A 10,216-nucleotide genomic window follows, 5' to 3' on the forward strand; every position below is an offset into this window, starting at 1 on the left:
CTTGTATGCTGTTCGTTTGTCTGCAAAATGACCACCACATGGTTCGTCATGACATGCCCTGAGTATATCTAGTATTTCATCTTCACGCACACACTTTCTAATCATTAGATCTGAACCAGTATAAAACAAATCACCATTCACCCAGCTATATCTAGAACTTTCTCTAACAATTTTCTTTCTTTGCTTACTTGTGAATTGAGTTGGAAATTTTCCAGATGACAAGTAATTAGCAATATCTGCAAACCAAGGTGTTTTCACTGTTATGGCAAACAGATGTTCATCAGGGAAGTTGTCTATCACAGGATTTGGGTCTTCTGGTGATTGGATACGGGAAAGAAAGTCAGCCACTTGGTTTTCTTTGCCTGGCCGGTCTTGGATTGTAATATTAAATTCTTGCAATAACAGGAGCCATCTTGTAATTCGTCCATTAGTGATGGGTTTGTTCATCAAGTATTTTATTGCTGAATGATCTGTGTGAACAAAAACTTGATATCCTGTTATGTAATGTCTGAATTTGTTTACTGCATGTATGACGGCTAACATTTCCTTTTCAGTGACTGTATAATTTGTTTCTGCAGGTGTCAAATTTTTACTGATAAAGTATATTGCATAGTTGAACAAATTTTCTTTCTGTCCCAAAGAGGCACCTATTGTTGTATCTGATGCATCAGTGGAAATATGAAATGGCAAAGACCAATTTGGTCCTCTAAGTATGGGTGCCACTTACAGCTTATCTTTTAAGATTTGAAAAGCATTCTGACAGCTATTTGTCCATTGAAATTCAACATCTTTTGCTAATAATTTAAACAGGGGTTGAGCTATTTTGCTAAAGTTTTCTATGAACCGTCTATAATAGCCTGCATATCCCAAGAAACTTCTGACCTCCTTCTGTGTTGTAGGTGGCATCAGGTTAACTAGGACTTGTATTTTAGCTGGATCCACCTTAATTCCAGAAGCGGAAATATGGTGTCCCAGCACTATACCCTCTGTCAACATTATGTAGCATTTTTCGTTACTTAAGGACAGATTTGTTTCAATACATCTCTTTAAGACTTTCTCAAGATTGTTCAAGCAATCATCATATGTGTTTCCATACACTGTGAAGTCATCCATATAAACTTCTACACATTCATGGACTAGATCAGCAAATATCGCAAGCACTGCTCTTTGAAAAGTTGCAGGTGCATTGCATAAACCAAATGGTAAAACATTATATGCATAGGTTCCCCATGGGCACGTAAATGTAGTTTTGTCTTGGTCTTCCTTTGCTATTCTAATCTGATTGTATCCGCTAAACCCATCCAAGAAAGAAAAGTATTTCTTTCCAGCCAAGGAGTCTAACACCTGATCAATGAATGGTAGAGGAAAATGATCTTTTAAGGTAGCTTTATTTAGCTCCCTATAGTCTACACATACCCTCCACTTTCCATTTTTCTTTGGTACAACTACCAGTGGAGAAACCCATTGACTATCCGAAATAGGATAGATGAATCCAACATTTAACAGTTTTTGTAATTCTTCTTTTACTATTTCTTTTATCATTGGATTCATTCGTCTTTGAGGTTGTCTAACAGGTTTCAGTTTATCATCTGTGTAGATGTGATGGATACATGTATTAGGATGAATTCCTTGCATATCAGTGTAATCCCAGGCAAATGCTTTTGAGTATTTCTGTAGTAATGCAATTACCTCTTGTTCTTGTTGTGATTGCAGCTGGGTTCCAATATTTAAATGTTTTCCAGGATATATCTCAATTGTTTTAATGGTTGGGTTGTTGATTGTGTTTACAGGAAAGATGTCTACCAAAGAGTTTTGCATTGTTCGAATAGTACATGTTTCCTGAAAACATTGATTTAGAAGTTCATTTGCAGCTTCATATTGAACTTTTCTAAGCTGCTCTGAAATACTTGGCTCTGAGATAAAAAGATCCATCAAATCTTCATTCTCTTCTTCTTCTCTAAAATCAAAGAATTGATTTATACTTAAAACTGCTTTTGTTTGTTGCTTTTCTTCGGTTTCAAGTATTGATTCTAAAGAAGTGGATTGTGCAGGTGAATAAAGAGTGATATGTTTCTTTTCATCTCCATGTGAAATTATCATACTTCCAGATCTGCATCCTATGAAGGCATCAGCAGTGGCTAACCATGGTCTGCCTAAAATTAAAGGATGTCCTCCCAAGTTTGTCTTTGGTTGCAGGATCAGGAAGTCAACAAGATATTCCCATGAGTCCAAGGAGACTATGATATCTTCTAACATTCCTTCAGGAACAACTTTAGATCTATCTGCTAATTCCAAAACTGTTGAAGTTGATCTAATGTTGTTTAATTGCAAAGTTTTCATTGTCTCCATTGTCATTACATTGATAGCTGCTCCCAAGTCTATTAAAGTGTTTGGTACAGAGAAATTGTTTATTGATATGGTAACCATTGGGATACCAGGGTCAATATATTTTTCTACCATAGGTTGAGTAGACATGAGACTTGCTAATTTTCCAATGACTTGGACTGTTGTAGGATCCTTTTTCTTTCTTTCTTTTCGAATGCATAATTCCTTTATTGTTTTTGCATATATAGGTATTTCTTTAATAGCTTTTAACAAAGGAATCTTTACATATGCATTTCTTAACTCATCTAAGATATCAAATTCAAGAAGGGTTATTTGATTTTGATTTTGTTGTTCTACCAACCTTTCAGGATAAGGTGGTGTTTGTGTTGTAACATTTGTTCCTTTCTGATTTTGTATCTTTGGTTGTGATGTTTCAGATGACTCTCCTTGTTCATTTGGTTCTTCTACTATTGGAGGAGAATCCTTTTTAACTACTTTTCCAGACCTTAGATGGACATCATTCAAAGGAAGAATAGAATAAGTTGGAAAATATGCTGCTTCTTCTACAATATATGCAGATTTGTCCACTTTGTTATTTGGATTGGCAACCGGTTGAGCTGGCAATTGTGTTGGTCTGGGTTGATTCGAAGGTAACTGTAACTGTTGTTGTTGTGGGAATAATGGTGGTGGATTCTGCTGCTGGAATGGATATGCAGAATTTTGTTGCGGAAATGGCATGGATGGAGGATATGGAAATGATTGTTGGTATTGTTGCTGGTAAGGTTGTTGATATTGTTGAGACTGTTGTGGCTGTTGGTTTCCATAACCATATCCTCTCCAACCTTGTACAGGTTGTTGTGGATATTGTTGTGGAGGCCAAGCTTGCCATGGCATAGGAGGGGCCCAAGGATTATAAGATGGATAAGCATAATTTTGCTGAGGGATTTGTTGTTGATTTGGCTGAGGCATTCTAGGTGGCCATGGTCTTCTTGGTGCAACATAATAGAAACCTTCTGCTCCTTGCATGTCATCCATGGAAGGAGTTTGCAATTCTTTCAATGTTACACAATTTTCAGTGGAATGATTGCCTGTACAAAGACCACACACTTGAATGCTATCTAAAGGACAGTCTCTTAGAGGATGTTTCTTTTTACATTTTGAACAAAATATTGCTAAGGCTTGTTCTTGTTCTTCCTTTTTCTTGTTTGCCTTTAGCACATCTACTTGTGTCCCTAATGTACTCAAAAGATCTGTTTTAAAATTTTCCAATAGACTTCCTATTTCAGCCCTTGTTATCCCTCCTGCAGCTGACTTTGCTGCTTTAGAACTTACTTCTCTTCTTCCGGTTTTTGATCTTCCTCTAGAATATTTCTGACATAATTCGACAATTTCATCAAATGGAAGATTTGAAATATCTCCTTTACCCATTACATTTAAAATGTCAAGGTATTCATCTCTTATGCCTTTGAGGAAGATTGTGAGAACAGTTTCTTGGTTTAGGGAATGTTGCTTAGACTTCTGAAGATTATATGCAAACCGTTCTAAGTATTCTTCTAGATTTTCATCTTCTTGCTGTGTCATTCTAAACACATCTTCCTTTGAATCTCTAGATCTACAATAAGGTTGGTATTTCTTAAGGAAGACAGTTCGCATATCATCCCAAGAGGCTATTGTTTGTTCTCCTAACCCCATAAACCATTTTAATGCTGCTGCTTTTAATGTTGCAGGAAAAAGACGAAGCTTATGGACATCATCAGTATAGCCATATGTTCTACATAAGATATCGAATTCAAACATGAATGAATCCGGATCTTCTGTAGACATTCCATAGAAGTTCGACAACACAGAAGGTGGAATGTTTTTCATCTTTACTTCTTCTCCTAGTATTGCACTTGTATCTATTATTGGGAAACCAAATGTTGATTCTTGGTCAAGTCCATCTTCTTGTCTTTTTCTATCATTTTCTAGCTTCCTATCATTTTCATTTTTCATGTCTTCCTCTCTCTTCCTCCTCCATTCTCTTTCTTGTCTTTCATTTTCAGCTCTTTGTTCATTATCATTAAGATGAACTGATCCATGTCCTTCTGCCATTGTTTGATTTGTTTCAATTTCAGGTGGAGTTTCAAGTGGAGATTCAAGTTGTGGGAAGATAGGAGGATTGATGGGTGGAAAGACAAGTTGTTTTCCTTTCTCTTTTGGTTTTCCGGAAGTGGAGAGTTTTTGCTTTGCTTCCCAAGCTGACAAAGTTTGCCTTTCAATCAAGGTTAATCTTTGGCCACTCCTTTGTTTTTCAATCAGCTCTTCAATGATTGGATTACCAGTAACAGGTGTATGTGATGATCCTATCTCTACTTGTGGGGGGTTTTTGATAAATCTACCTTGAGGATCTCTAACTCTAGGCATAAAGAAACATAATTAAAGAAATGAAATGTAACTAATGTTTTTGTTTATTTTGGATTTTATCTCTCTATTGACTATGTTGATATTTGCCTCCCCGGCAACGGCGCCAAAATGTTGAGCTAATTTATGTTCTTAAATTAACACAAGTATTTACTATCAATCCGGGTTGTTTTATTCTTGGAGGCAAACCACTATTTGTGAAGATCTAATATAATCAATGCTTGAAAGATAAATGATTAAAAACTAAGAAGAAATATATCTTAAAACTCTTGATTCAATCAGCTTTAAAAGAGGGAACATTGGAAGAGTTCTTGACTCAAGAAATCTACTTCCACCTCAAGTATTACTTCAATGAATTAGAGATTACAATCAAATACTCAAGATGCATAAATCATACATGAAAAAGGCTCTTAACTTAAGAGACACTCAAAGCTTTCCATAGTAACTCATTCATCTCAAGATATAAATCTAAATGAAAACAAACCACTTGCATGTAAATGAAAGAGACCAATTCTAATTCACCATTTCATAGAGAGAATGCCCAACTTGAACATTTGTTTCCCAACTCAATTAGATGATGAATAAACCATTAACAAATGAAATCAATCACTATTCATAACCATGATACAATCTGAAATAAGACTTTGAAAAACTAAAGCTATCATCAACCAGATTTGCAATGAAATAAAACTAGTCTAACTTGGAAGTGTACTTAGCTTGGAGTGGGGGCCCTCCACCCTTGCCTTGCACACTTATGAAGATGATATCAGAAGCTTTAGATCAGCAAAACATCCATGTATTGATCAGCAAAATGAAAGTAACATAAGTCTCCAACTCAAGTCTTCAAACCAAAAATATTACAGCATAATAGTATCATATGTCAAGTGTGTTGAGCCATCAAAGTGTGGCTCTTAAATAATGAGTTCATGAAACCAACTGATCTAAAATCACTCTAACAATCATATCTACTTTAGTCCACCTATTCAAGTCGAATCCAACTCCATCATCCCAAGAAATATGACTAATATCATGGAATCCCAAAACAACCCTATTTAGATGGGATTTCTGGATGACTAGTCATGATTGACTAGCTCCAAAAAGGCATAAGAAAACTCGTTCTGTTGGAACCAAGCATAGGTGGCTTGGTCCTAGTTCCCAAGCTTCCTATTCATGCATCCCATTCGTGCTGAAGTGGCCTGCATCCATATCCAACATGAAGTGATTACGAGAATTTCTGAAATTGCCAAAATTGCACTTAAAATCAAACTTTAATAAAAACTTTAGAAATTGATAAATTAAAGCTAAATACCTGATTAGACATCAAATATTCATTAAAATGAGATGGATGAAGTGAAAATGAGGGATAAATGGATAACTAGATAAGTTTATCAAAGCAAAATGAGATCAAAACTGAAGCCCAACAGACCCTATCACACTAACGGAGGGTGACTTATATGAAATCGGTGACACTGTCAGAGATGTCACCACGGAGGCCCTACAACAATTCGAGAAGCAGTAGTAGATCATCCTATGGGCCATCCAGACTGGCCTACAGGAGTTGCAACCCGTGCGATGCAAGATAGTCCGCTGTCCACCAGCTTGGTTGTCAGCACGTCAGAGGCTGCTGATATGCTACGGATGAAGGCTTCTAGTGCGATAGTGCTACCAGATGGAGCACTAACCATGGAAAATGAGGCTGATAGGCCCACTGTCAACACTTTGAAGGGAGTTGGACTGAACCTGGTAGCACTTTCGCGCGAAGCACTCCACCTCTTGTAGGATGGAGTAATTGCAGAGTTAAGGGCCCATGAGCATCGCGCCCTCCAGGTGATTAGCGAATATAAGATAAACAATGAGTAGATGGCCTTGTAGAGGAATGCTGCCATCGCCGCTAAGGCTGAGGCAACCAGCGAGAGCAGGAGGACCATATAGGTCATGGAGGAGGCATGCAGAATGGTCCCAAAGTTGGCTATTTTAGAGGAGGAGCCAGTTGAGATCTGCATCCGCAAATTGGCCACAGGGGTGTGTGACACTTAGATAGAGATGGCGTGGGTTTAGTTGGTCCAGTTGAACCTGCAGATTACATATCTCAAATTGAGGGCCAAGCCTTCAACATCGCCAGAGGTAAAGGAACACTGGGCGGCTGCTGTCACCAAAGCAATTGCGGTGATGGAGAGTGCAATAGCAGACTGCACACAGTTGTTCAAACAATCGTTTGAGGTCCTGAACAGCTTGTAAGAGGAACCAAACATCTAGAGGATAGAAACGGAAGTGCGGGAACTCCAATAATGCTATGATGAAGTTAAGGGCACAGTGTGAATAGTGGCACTGACACAGAGGTTAGCCAAGCTGCAGGAAGCCAAGAAACTGAAGGAACAGGTGGATGCAACACTGCACAAGGAAGCAGTGTTGAAGGTGCGACTCAAGCCCTGGCTGGAGGAAGCTTACGCAGTCACAGGAAACATTGAAGGAAAGCTTATGACTCTACAAGTGACACAACAACAACTTCAGGTTGACAACATAGGGGTAGTAATCGAGAAAATAGTTGAAGATGCAAAGCAGGCAACAACTCAATGCATAGTCGAAGTTGCGGTCATCAGGGTCGAGCTGGACAAGGTTCATGCAAAGATCTCCATGCCTACCGAGTGACTCGATGGCGAGTCACGATGTTTGTGTTGGGGGCCTGTTGGGAGTGGGATCCCCCAAGGACAGTTTTGGGGCTAAAAACCCATGTTTAAGTCAATTTTTGTAATATTATTGTAAAGACTCCGCAATTTGTGGTTGCGGAGCGCGAAGGTGTTATGTGTCATAAAGGGTAGTCCGCCCTTAGTTTTGTAAAAGTAAAGTTGGCTGTAAGAGAACTACCCATTGTCTGTGGACCATGGGATTGTATAAAAAGAGCTAAGCTCTAAGTAGTTTGAAGGAGATGAAAAATGATGAATGATGTAATAGAATCATAGCTTTAGAGGAAGAAGTCTAAATCTTGGGTTGTAGCATAGGTAGAGGCTTTGCAGCTGAGTGCACAGAGGCCTAGGGTAGGAGTTCGTAGATGAGTGCGTAGACCCCTGCAGTTGTGTGCGCAGGGCAGACAGAAGTTGTAACCACATGGAAGATATTAATAAAAAGAGATATTTTGCAATTTTTGTGTCTTTTTTTGTTGATGCATCTTGATATTTTGTGTATGAATTTTCTTTATTATGCTTATATGGTGCACGAGTGAATGCAATTACATTGAGTAACTGAACGCAGTTACGAATATCTGTTTACGCGGGGATAACTATAGTTGTTTGATGACATAAGAAAGGCACTTATATTAATTGGGGAATTTGTATGACACACTGCCATAGCAGCATGAAAGTATCTGAGCAGCAGGCTCGGGCAGTGCAAAGGATAATTGTATCCTTTCGCAGAGGTATTGAAGGACAGAATAGAGGGTTTGTCTTGCAAGCCCTAGAGCGAAGCAACCTGCGCAAAGGCAGGGGTAGAGGGAATTAAACAACATCACGACCATCTTAGGGTGTAGAAACTTGGTTCCAACATCCCCCCATACTGCTTCGAGTGAGACTTCAGTTCACGCTCCGTAGGTTGATGCCGTAAGGGCCAGTAGTGTAGGGATTTGTTTGGCTAATTAACATTGAACCTGGGTCAGGCCCCATCAAGCCATCACTTGGGGAGCACTTGTGCAGAGTGCGGAGGATGTTAGATACTCTACTCGACAAGGTGTTTTCAAGCTATTTTAATCTCATCAAACTGCTTCCTACCACCACGGTGCTTGTGTTCCAAGTTCTATCACCCTCTTTCACCGACGGATGCAGCTGCTACACTACTAATAAATATTTGACTGCATTTATTTTAGTTTTCTGTAGGATTTCATGCTCCATTTACCGATAGCAACAAGGCATCAGATGGGATACTATGCTACAAGATCACAACCAGAAATAGGTTGTGGACACTGAATTCAGAGATTAATAAAATAGTGGATTTATTGTTTTACAAGCTCAGGTTTCTTGATTTTGTGCACTCGGTGTTTTTGATTTTGGTGTTTGGCTCAGTGGCTCTTTTAGGACTTGGAAAACACTTAAACTAGATCTGAGAAGAAAATCCAAATTTAAGAAAATCACCATGAATTGATCTAGTTATGTGTTCGCTCTGACACTTATTGTAGGTACATAATGTTGAGTTTGGAATTTCTAACTTAGATCATCCAATTCTGAAACTACCTCCGGGGGGGCATCTACCTGAAAACAAACAAAATAAATTATCGAATACTTGCTTTTTGCTATGGAACTACATAATTTCATTGAAAACACAAAGAAAAGTATGAAAAAATATATTGTGAATGAGAGGCGGTGTTGTAAAATTCTAATACGGGTTTTGTTCAAGGCTAGCAGTGTAGTCATGAGTGGTCCACAAGGCACATGCTTGTTTGGATTTTAGTTAAACACATTCAACTAATGATCACAAAAGTGGAGATCTAAATCTCGAAAAATATTTCTCACTAATGTTTCATCTACATAAATTATTAAAGATATTATCCCTCATAGATTTTCTTTACCTTTTGACAGTCTATGTAAGTTGCAACTAAGTGAGGATATTGTACATGAGCTACAATTTTTTCTCTCATGGCATCATCTTCATTTGGTTTAAAAGAACATGAGCTATCTATATCCACTACTAGGGATGTTACCATCCTACCTTCTGGCTACTATGGAGGTAATGAAGTAACAAGACGAGTGACAAAAAATGAAGGATCAACATAGGCACAGGGGAATCTCCCCTCTTCTTTACTATGGATCAACTCAAATTTCCTTCCATTACTGCTGCAAACTTATGTTTTCACTGAATATATCGACGAATCAAGGATGATAGCCTACTCAGGAATAAATTGTTCCATGACGAAATGAATAGCTCCTCCTCCTCCTCCTCCTCTTAGTTTCATCGCAACCATGAGTTAATGTACATACTAAATCCAAATAAATCTATTCAGTAGATTGAAGGCATAGGCCACTTGATGTCATAGCATATAAGATGGGAAATAGTAAGCACCATACCATATAATAAACCAATAATTAGCTTTCTATTTTTTAATCTTATCCATGGGATGAAAACCGTTTACTTATATTCACTATAAAATGTACATTAATGTTTTCCATGTAAGATTAGTGTTGTAACAACCTCGATGAAAATGCCATGTAAAAATATATATAAGGCCATGATGATGGGAAACGTATTCCAAGCTAAGTGGTGGGGGAAACATCCTAATGGGTGTTGATTCGGTTTATTATGGCTAAAGGAAATTGGCAAAGGAAATGGCTAAGGGTTTGGAAAGGCATGAGACATTAATTGGCATTTTATTTATGAAAAGAATGGAAATTAATAGAAAAGGAAGGTGAAAGGTCATAGGTTTCATGTGAGGAGGAAATTGAAGGAAAATAATGGAAAATGAAGAAAATAAAGGCCTCATCAATAAAAAGGTTTCTAAGGATCAGTG

General features: G+C 38.1%; 1 pseudogene; it reads right to left on the bottom strand.

Annotated features, from left to right (window-relative positions):
* Positions 1-6,779: 6,779 nt before the first annotated feature.
* LOC149141419 (uncharacterized) lies at positions 6,780-9,664 on the bottom strand (annotated as a pseudogene).
* Positions 9,665-10,216: the final 552 nt, after the last annotated feature.

The sequence above is a fragment of the Pinus tabuliformis genome, chromosome X (genome assembly GCF_031772625.1).
Source record: "Pinus tabuliformis cultivar Carrire ecotype Pingquan chromosome X, CPIR1, whole genome shotgun sequence".
NCBI classification, from domain to species: Eukaryota; Viridiplantae; Streptophyta; class Pinopsida; order Pinales; family Pinaceae; genus Pinus; species Pinus tabuliformis.